This window comes from Pelodiscus sinensis, chromosome 5 (assembly GCF_049634645.1).
Source record: "Pelodiscus sinensis isolate JC-2024 chromosome 5, ASM4963464v1, whole genome shotgun sequence".
In the NCBI taxonomy this organism is placed as follows: domain Eukaryota; kingdom Metazoa; phylum Chordata; order Testudines; family Trionychidae; genus Pelodiscus; species Pelodiscus sinensis.
The window spans coordinates 86,928,043-86,938,930 of record NC_134715.1 but is presented as its reverse complement, the minus strand read 5'-3'; the positions used below and the strand labels follow the sequence as shown (position 1 = coordinate 86,938,930).

General features: G+C 44.4%; 1 protein-coding gene across 1 annotated transcript in view; it reads left to right on the top strand.

The window, feature by feature from the left end:
• CWH43 (cell wall biogenesis 43 C-terminal homolog) overlaps positions 1-10,888 on the top strand; it is a 72,734-nt gene that overhangs the window by 1,123 nt on the left and 60,723 nt on the right. Inside the window, exon 2 of the mRNA XM_075930447.1 lies at positions 6,031-6,126. The gene's annotated coding sequence lies outside the window, so the exon portion shown is untranslated. The remainder of the gene's footprint in view (positions 1-6,030; positions 6,127-10,888) is intronic.

Below are 10,888 nucleotides of genomic sequence, written 5' to 3'. Positions count from 1 at the left end.
AGACTGGCCAGTTTTTCCGGAAAATCAGCCACTTTTCTGGAAAAACTTGCCAGCTGTCTACACTGGCTGCTTGAATTTCCGCAAAAGCACTGACGATCTCATGTAAGATTGTCAGTGTTCTTGCGGAAATACTATGCTTCTCCCGTTCGGGCAAAAGTTCTTTTGCGCAAAATTTTTGCGCAAAAGGGCCAGTGTAGACAGCTCAGATTTGTTTACTGCAAAAAAGCCCTGATCACGAAAATGGAGATCGGGGCTTTTTTGCGGAAAAGCACTTCTGGATTGGCCACAGACGCTTTTCCTCAAAAAGTGCTTTTGCAGAAAAGCGTCCTGCCAATCTAGACGCGCTTTTCCGAAAATTCTTTTTACAGAAAACTTTTCCGTTAAAAGCATTTCTGGAAAATCATGCCAGTCTAGACGTAGCCTACAAGTATAAGTTTGAGGACAGTATTGCAACTTTGGACACAATTAATTGAGATTATTCTAGGACAAGATGCATGTCTGTTTTTTCAGAAAAACAGGTAGAGGAGTGGGCAGGCAAAGTTGTCAGCATAAAAAACCTGGCATGTGATTATTCTATCTTGCACATTTGGGTCTAGGGCAAAAAGTGGAAGGCATAATGGAGCATATAGAGCTATGAAAGGGTGGGAACAAAGGGCAAGGCATGCAACTGCCTCACTTGGCCTATAGCGAATGACACCTCTGACAACATATGAGCAGTCTATCAAGGGCCTATACATTTTTGCACCTTAATGGCAACACTGTGCAGGCTAGGGTTTCAAAGTAGTCAGAGCCATACTGAAGAACAGGTACAGGGGTTGAAGCCAGCCATACAGTTGGAACCGGGTTGAAGGCCACGCTGAAACCAAGGTAGGGGAGCAGCCATAGATCAGAACCAAGGTCTGAGTCCTTACAGAAGTCAAATCAGGATTGTAGTTGGGAGCCCAGATGCAGGCTAAAGGACAAAGTCAGGTGGGAGTCAGTCCAAGGGTCTGGGGGCAGGTGCAAGGCTGGAGTATGTTCAGAGCAGGCTACTGGCAAAACTGAAGTTCACTGCAACAAGGTTGTGGGAGTACCAGGAACTGGATTCACGGCAAGCTGGAAACCTAGGGAGTCTGTACCATGGAAAATAGTGCCTAGGGTGAATTTGCTTTTTGGTGTCCATGATCTTTGTAGTTGTGTGCCCTCATTGTCCCTGGTCCCTCATGAGCTCCCCGGTATTCCCATGCTCTCCTCCCCCCAACCTCTGCACTTCCTTCCTGTACCAATAACCCCTGCACTGTGCCCCCTTCACTTCTACTTCCTATACCTCTCTTCTGTGCCCTGACTCTGCATCTCCCTTCTGCACCCACTTGGTGAAACTGACCCACTTAGATGCACAAAGAAGCTGACATTGCAGCTTGCTCCCCCACTGAACTGCTGCTCCTTCTTCCTAAGCAACCGTGGGGATGCATAAAGAAATGGAGGAGAGCACAGCTGCTGATGCCTCAGGACAGACAGCCCTTGCATAGTGCTTTGTGGGGAAAGCATGCATGCTTGAGAATATGAACACTGTCTTTTTAAAGAGAGCACTCAGGCATAGGTGCTGGAACTAGGAGTGTGGTGGTGGTACCACAGTACCTGCTGGCTTGAAGTGGTTCCTAGTCTATACAGGGTTTCCAGTTTGGTTCAACAGCTCTCAGCACCCCCACAATAAAAATTGTCCCTGCAGTCAGGCTCAGGAGCTTCCACATTTGTTTTCCCACACAAGTAACCAAAGAGCAGCTTCCCCCCTTCCAGTCTCCCCAGCTCAGAGGGGTTAGAGAAGGAGGTCACCCAACATCATCCCCCTCACATCCTGCAGCAGCAGACAGAATGTTCCCACTCCAGGGTGATTGGAATGGGTCTGGGAAGAAAAGGGGAGGGGACAGGAACAGCAACCACTGCACATGTAAAGAAGGAGAAGAGGGGCATCCCAGATCCAGAGGAGTTGGCTGGTCATCCAGCTACCCCCTGCAGCTCTGGTCTCCCCACCCCTAGTGCTGTTGCTCACTTGCCTTTCTGCCATCTCAGCCATCCCAGCTGCTCTTGGAAGGTCAGGTGGGAATTCAAATCCTACTCACAGCACCCCATTTTAATGGGGGCCCTCAGTGCCCACCTCAAAGGCTTGCCCTGTCTGTCACATTGTGAAAGAGGAGGAGGGTTCCTGGCCAAGTTGTGCTGTTGTGCAGAGTAAGGACTTGCCTTCACTTAAATGCTGCAGTGGCAGCACTGGAAGAAAGATACTACCTACACTGACAAGAAGGGGTACTCCACCTCCCTGCCAGGTGGTAGAGAATTCTCCTATCAACCTACTGCTGTTTAAATGGGTCAGTTTTAACTGCATCACTCAGGGTGGGGACTTTTTACACTCCTCAGCAACACAGAAATAACAACCCAATTTCCTAGCATAGACCAGGCCTAATTTACACGTTTGTCAGGCTCAGTAAAAACCTGTGCCTAGGGGTCATTTGACCTTCACATAGGCTGCAACAGCATAGTGCTGAGTCATTGCAGGCTCTGGTTATGGGATGACTCAGTGCTGCTGAATTGGTGCAGCATGCATTAGTGATTAGTAAGGTGCATTTGCCATGGAAAAATGTTAATTTGTGTAAAGGTTTTTGGTTTGTTTGTTTGTTTATTTTTAATAAAAAATGTGGCAGGACATGGGTTCTGGGCTGTCAGTCTCCAGTGATGGGGCTCCAAGCTGTCAGGTTTCATTTTAATGATAGAAAAAACGTGGATTTTTGTTTTTATTGGAGAATTTTTGTGTGGCGTTTACCATGGAAAATTAGGATCCCTGGTGATAAGTCACTGCAGGTACCGCTGAAGTAGTAAGCCATGGCAGCTGAGTGAGCAGCCCTCATCTGGCTATATAGGTTTACCTCCCACACTGTGAACCTTCAAGTTGAAAAAGCAAGGAAATATGTACCCCAACCCTCCACTCTTTATTAAAAGGACAGACTCATTTACACTATATGAATGACTCTGAACCTACACTGTCCTCTCTGTTTTCTGGAGCATATACTAATGTCTGATGCTAAACTGCACCTTGAAGTGCATTAAGGCAGCTAGGAGAACAGCAAATAGCCAGCTTGCTAATAAGACTCCTCCTTATGAGTTTCACTTTCTAAATAAAATCCAAAATATTTCTTTTAATAATTACATTTTCCAGCAGGAAGTTGGCAGTATCTTAGGGGAGTAATGTACAATATGTTGATTCTGGTATAGGGATTTAACGGTGTTTGCTTTTAAAAAACAAAGCAAACAAGCTCATGTCTTAGAGTGCAACTACACTGTACCCTAAACTCAAAATAAGATACGAAATTTGCATAGTGCAAATTGCATATCTTACGTCGATTTTATTTTGAAATAGGCTATTTCAAAATTTGGTGCATCTTTCAAAATAAAGCGCTATTTTGAGCCATCCCTTAACCCTTGTGCAACGAGGTTTACAGGGATGGCAAAATAGCACATCCATTATTTCAAAAACTATTTCAAAATAATGGGCGTATTCACTGGATGCGGGGTAGCTATTTCAGGATATCTCTGGTATCCTGAAATAGCTGCACAGTATACATGTACCCATAGCTACGTCTACATTGGCAAGATTTTGCGCAAATACTTTTAACGCAAGAGTTTTTGCATTAAAGTATTTGCGCAAGAGAGCGTCTACACTGGCATGTGCTTTTGCGCAAGAGATGTCAAAAAAGCCATTTTAGCCATCGGGCTTTCTTGCACAAGAAATTCATGTTGCCTGTCTAGACTGGCCTCTTGTGCAAGAACACTTGCGCAGGAGGGCTTATTCCTGAGCGGGAGCGTCATAGTTCTTGCGCAAGAAGCACTGATTTCTTACATTAGAACGTCAGTGTTCTTGCGCAAGAACTCATGACCAGTGTAGACAGGCGGCAAGTTTTTGCGCAAAAGCAGCTGCTTTTGTGCAAAATCTTGCCAATGTAGACACAGCTATAGAGTTTAAGGCCAGACGGGAGCACCAGATCATTTAAGCCAGTGCTCTTCAAACTGTGGGGTCTGACCTCCTCAGCGGGACCAACAGTCTTGCTGGGCTTTTGAGCAAGGTGGAAGGGGGCTGGCTCTGTGCTCCTGGAAGGGGCAGGGCTTCAGGCAAAAGGGGTGGGGCTGGAAGCAGCCAGCCCTAATTGTTGCCTGAGGTGTGCTGTGCTGTGTCCCCTTCCCCCAGTCAGCCTTTAGCACTGCCTGAAGCACCCTGCACATCACTCCAGCAGCGATTTAAAGGGTCCAGGACTCTACCTCTTTTGCTCTTCCCCACCCCATCGCATCAGCATACCTGGGCCCCCTAAGAGGCATGGAGGAACATTCAGGGGTGCATACGGTAGTGGGTTGAGAAGGGAGCCCCATGCTTCTAGCCAAGCTCCACCCCCAGCCTCACTCCTCCCCACCTTGTTCAGCACCTAGTTCTGCTCTAACTCTAGGCTGAGGCCAGCCTCCAGTGGAGGTGGGAAGGGAGCATCATGCCCCCATTCTCAGCTCTGTCTTCTACCTAAGCTCCATTATTGAGGAAGCCTTGGCTGTGCAGCAATGGAGGAGACACATGGACAGATTCTTTTCATGGTGAAGAGGAACATGACTGAAAAAGTTTGCACTCTGCTGATCTGCTGCATACCCAGCAGCTGCACCCAAACCAAACTCAATAGCCAAAATTAGATCAGAGTATTACAGCCCATAAAAGACTCAACTGTTATGTGTGTTGGGCAGAAAATAGGGGGGACCAAGGCACCCAGAACCTGAGGGGCCTATAAAGGCAGGGTAGTAAGTGAGATAGATCCTGATGATCCATACAAATGACCCTCACCCACATGCTGCAGAAGAAGGCAACAACCCCCTCAATATCACTGCCAAATGTCTCTGCCAATCTGACCTGGAGGAAATTCCTTGCCACTCTGACATTTGATGAAAAGTTAGACCCCAGAGATGTAAGCAAAAATCCAGCCAGCTCAGCATTGTTGAAGAGAAAGTTGGGTGCTGTTGCAGAGCACAGACCCATCCTGTCAATGCCCATATTCGGCTGTGGTCATTTCTGATGCTTCAGAGAAAGGAGCAAAAAAGAAACCCATTGTGACACTGGCAGACACATCGCCAGCTGATGCCAAAATTCCAGTCCTCATTGAACAATGACAGATGCATAACTAGAAACCTATCTGGCTTACAGGTGTGTTAATATCTATTATACAGTACTAGAGTTATAAAAATGTCTTTAGGCTTTATGGAATCTTTGCAGGATGGTGCATGCATTAATCCTACTTAAAATGTGTGTATCCCATGTTATACGGTAGTGTTTGCTCTGTAACTATAAAAATGTATTCTCAGGCCTTGTCTATGCAACACAGTTTTGTCAACAAAACAGTGGACGTGTACACACAACAATGCTCCTCCAAATGATTCAACTCTCCAGCTCTGTCTACATAATAAAACCATCTTGATGAGCAGCACAGAGCTCTTTGCAAAAAAGTTTGAGTGACAGTGGCAATGTAGACAGTGTGCTCACTTATGTCACCTTAAGCGCTTAAAGTTAAAGCATACTTTGTTTCTACTGAACAGGGTTGTACATTGGGTTAAATTGTAAAGCAAACATAACTTGGTTAGCACCAGCTGGAGCTGGATTTGGTAGCTTATGCACTTTCAACAGATTGGTATGTGAAGGGCCACTGTGGGCTTGTCTACACTGACACTTTACTGCACAATCACTTTCTTGCTCAGGGGTGTGAAAAAACACTCTCCCTACTGAGCACAGCAAGCTACATTGCTGTAAAGCACCAGTGTACACAGACATCCAGTGCTGGTGGTTTTCCAGCATAGAGATAGTTTACCTAGAGTGCTGGAAGAGCTCTCTCTCAGGACTGGTGCCGCGACGCAGCGCTTTAAACTTGGCAGTGTAGACAAAGTCTTTGTTCTTGGGGTGGGGCGAGGGGACAAAATCCCACGAGGACAACAACATGAACATCTAAATCTGGCTAACTATTGTTACTCCTTTAGAATTTATCTGAAGACAAATATCAATGGAACTAAAAATTAATGAGGAAGTAATGCAAGCTAGAGTGGACTTTGACTTCATCAACTGAAATGAACAAGGTATCTTACTGTTCTGTTTTCTCTCTTTCCTCACCCCCTTTGTGTTAACATCATATAGGACATGCAATGTATATGAAAACTTGACTCTTCTTTTAACTAGTTCAGGTAAAATAATTATTTATAAAATAAACCATCACAAGCTTGAATCAGCAAGCTTCCAGTAGAGGTAGTATTAGTGTTGGAGTGGTTGTTGTTTGAATTCTTAACAAGTAAGAATTTGGGAAGGCCTATTGAAAATTAACTTGGATTTGTTTTTTCTTTGAAGTTCTTTGGGAAAGTAGGTTAGTACACCTGATTTGATAAATTCTTCAAAGACTCTATTCTCAGTATTTACCTGAAAGTACTTCGGAGCCATGAAAGTGGACATTTGCAATGCACACAAGCAAGAGATAGTGATTCAAAATAATAAATTAAAGCCAGAATACAACCCGCCTCCTAAGAAAAGGGAAAAAAATCCAACTCTTTCCCTCACACCACACCAAAGAACAGGGTAGATTACTGAAAAGAAACAAACCCAAAGAAAGAATTAAATATTGCCAGTGGAGGGAAAGGAAGGATCAGTTTGCTGGTTCTTTGTAAAGTAGGGACTGTTGCAGAGGATCTGTTAGAGAGTGTTTTGGGAGTCTTATTAAAAATACTTCTGTGTTACATATGTCCAAAGTCACATCAATCTAAATGACAGCAGAATTCCTTTCCTTTACAAGGTGTGCAAAAAGCTGACACACTTAACATTTATGGAACTGAAATAAAAATAAATAAATGGAACAAAAGTGATATAAACTGAATTGATTCACTCATGAAAAGAATATAAAAAAACAATAACTACAATCAAAATTCCACAGAAACTGAAAACAGAAGTAGTAAAACAGACACAGCATGGTACAAATAAGTGATCGATACAGAAGCAATTCAAGTATCAAAAGAATGCAATAAAACAGTGTATGCTAACAGTATGCAATTCAGTGATAATAAGATTGCAGTGATAATGCTTGTTGTAGCATGTTATATGACCATTTATTCCGTAATTCTCTGAACAAAATACTAAGCACTAAAGGCAGCTTTTTAGAGAAACCAGAAAGCAGCCATTATCTACATATGGGATTGTTCTCTGATTCCTGGGTATGTTTATTTCTTTTTTGTTTCCACTCTATCCTTCATCAGACATTATATCAGAACTCCTCGTGAAATGAGGAGTAATGGTAGTTCGGACTAGGAAGCCTAGTCCGAACTACCTAGTCCGTGCTGCGTGTAGCCGCGCGGCACGGAGTCCGCACTAGCGGACATTTAAAAATGGCGGCGCCCGGCTTTATGTAAATGAAGCCCGGGAAATTCAAATCCCGGGCTTCATTTGCAACTCCGGTTGCCAACATTACCACCCTAGTTTGAACTAGGGTGGTAGTGTAAACATACCCTTATTTACCAAGCATGGTCTCAACACAGTCCTTGAATTATATCAGTAAAGTCCTTTTGTTTAAACCATCAGTTTTCAAACTTCATTGCACCATAACCCCATCTGACAACAAAAATTACTACAGAACCTCAGAAGGGGGGGACCGAAAACAAAGCCTGCTTGAGCCCTGCTGCTCTGGACTGGGTGGCCAAAATTGAAGACCAAGGGCTTCTGCCCTGGATGGTGGAGAAGTCAAGTAGCCTTAGCCTAGGGTGGTGGAATTGGGATTGGGCATCAGACTTGCTGGTGCCCATGGCTAACACCAGTCTTGGTGACTCGAGAGTGTTAGATATTGGGTAATAGAATAGTCGAGTAACTGTATCAATTCTTATTGGTTACTCGACTATTATATAATCTCTGGGGACGGGGCCAGCAGCCAGTGCAATCTAGTCCCACTCCCAGGGAGCCACTCCATGCTGCTATGCGTGGGCTGCCAGGTGAGAGCCAGTCAGCAAGGGGAGCCAGTTTAAAAAACAGCCTCTGATACATAGACAGCAGCGTGGAGTGGCAGGGAGCTCCCCTGGATGGCAACAGCCCCTGTTCATGGGGGTCTGAGCTCCCTGTGGACAGAGGCTGCTGTGGGGGTGGGGGCGGAGGCTGCCATGAAGTCACCCCTGTCTGTGGTGGGCCTGGGCTGCCATGGACAGAGGCTGGTTCCTGGCAGCAGCCTCTGTTCGTGGGGAGCTCAGATCCACCACAGACTGGGGCTACTGTCATGAAGCAGCCTCTGCACGCAGTGAACCTTGGCCTTCTGCAGGCAGAGCCTCCTGTGCCTTTCCCCTCTCCCCCTGCATTGCTATCTCTGCAGGCTAGTGCTGGGGGGAAACCAGCTTTCAAGACGGCTCCCCCCCCCTTGATGCCTCTGATACTGAGGCAGCAAGGAGGGGAGAAATGCAAGTAGTCTACTAGATTAACCAATAAGCCTAGGCTTATCAATTAATTGTCTAGTCAACTACTCACTGGCATCCCTATTGGTGACCCCATGAAAATGTGGTCGCAACTCACTTTGGAGTTCTGAACCACAGTTTGAGAACTCCTGATTTAAATTAACAGTCTTTGTCCCCTTTCTGTACATTTTCCTATCAATATATATTATTAAAGGTTATTGTGACATTTTGTGAACTTTCAGTCATTCTTCACAGATGAAGTAGCAATTAGAGTAAATTTAGAGGTCCAATTATTGCAACAGATTCACCAGAAGATTCACAGTGTTCCCTCTCTCTATCCGTCATGCATATTCACTATGTACCTAGAACCTGTTAATGTCTTCTAGAACACAGTAGATGCTTAATAACTTTTCACTAACATTTATCAATCAATTTTGCAGAGGGTTTTTTTCTTCTGAGATATTGTGCCCATGCGTAGGGTAGAAAACAGTTGTGGTATCTGAAATACTAATGGTAACAGTCTGTACATTTCAAACAATGATCACTTTTGGTTTTTATACACCCAGATGTTTTATTTATAAGAATAAAAATGCCCATTTTAAAATGTTAGCAATTTAAACTCTGTGGTCATCCCCCCCAGAGTTAGCAAAACACTGCTTTAGATAATTTGTTTTCAGTGGGGCTGACAGACAGGGGCGGATATAGGGCAGGGCGAACGGGGCGGCCGCCCCGGGCCCCGCGCTTCAGAAAACCCCGCGCATGCGCCGTGGCAAAGGGGGGCCCCCGCGGAATTACGCTGCCCGGGGCCTCGCAAAACTGTCATCTGCCCCTGCTGACAGACTCACTGGGTCACTGGGCAAAGCAGAGTTGGGCCAGCTGTGCATCCCCTGGAAGGAATGGGGTGTTGGTTGCAAGCGGCAATGTTGATGCTAGTTTCCCCCAGGCAGCCATCAGTGCTGCTTGGAGTACACTGCATGGGGTTCTGGTGCCAATTTAAAGGGCCCACGACTCCAGCCACTGCTGTAGTAGTGATGGCCGCCAGGAGTCCCAGGCCTTTAAAATCACTGTGTCCTGGGGCAGTTGCCCCTTTTGCTTTTTCCCATTGGTGGACCTGTTGGTTCTTTCCTTTTAGCAATTCTTCTATATATTTCTATAATACCATGGTCCAAATGATGTTGTATACAGATTGATTATAAAATCATAGAACCATAAGGTGAGACGGGAACACAAGAGTCCTCTAGTCTAACCCCCTGCCCAGATGTATGGTTTAGAGACACAACAAATCCTGCAAGACAGATGGCTGTCCAGACGCTTTTTGAAAAAGTCTAGTAAAGGAGATTACATTACTTCCTGAATTTCTAGCCAATTTTATTCCATTACTCTACTGTTCTTACAGTTAGGAAGTTTTTCCTGAGATTTAATCTAAATCTAGCATGCTGTTGTTTGAATCCATTGCCTCTTGTCTTGCCCTCTGTGTCAAGAGAACAATTTTTCTTCTTTTTTCCTATGGCAGGCTTTCCAATATTTGAAGACTGCTGTTGTGTTCCCCCATTAATCTCCTTTTCCAAACTAAACATACCCAGTTCCTTCCAGCTTTGCCTCGATGGGTTGTATTCCATTCCTTTTATCATCACTGTTGTTCACCTCTGAATCATTTCCAGTTTCTCTACATCCTTTCTGTACAGTGGTGACCAAAACTGGACACGGTACTTCAGCTGAGGCTGAGTAGAGTGATACTATCACCTTCCATAACTTGTGCTACGCCTCTGTTAATGCAACCCAAAAGTTTGTTGTTGGTTTTTTTTGCAAACACTGTTGACTCGTGTTAAGATTGTGATCCACCACAGCCCCCAGATTCTTCTAAGCCACGACCAAGCCAGTTATTCCCTATTTTGTATTTGTGCATTTTGTTTTTCCCTCAAGCATAGTGCCTTTTATTTGCTCTTGATAAACTTCATTGTTTTCTAACCCAATTTTCCTGTTTTTCAAGATCCCTCTGAACTTTAGTTTTATCCTTCAAAGTGTGTGCAAACTCTCATCCCCTCCCTCCAACAGCTTTAGGATATCTGCAGATTTAATCAGTATGTTTTCTATTCCTATATCCAAGCCATTAATAAAGACATTAAATACCACTGACCCCAGAACAGATCTTCATCATGGAGCACTCAATTGTGACACTAGTATTTACCCATATGGAACAAATTTGTCCATTGTATTGTGGCCACATAACTGATTTAATGTGCACTTATTGTTGATGATCTCATTTTGAAGAAGTTTCAGGTGTTTTTAATCTACTTCTCTACGTATGAAATTTTTTACTTGTTTTAGAAATGTATATTATAAAGGCAGTTAGAATATTTAATCACCCCCAAGAAGAGGTTAAAACTGTTAGATTATATGGGGTATTATATAAAGATAAATACTA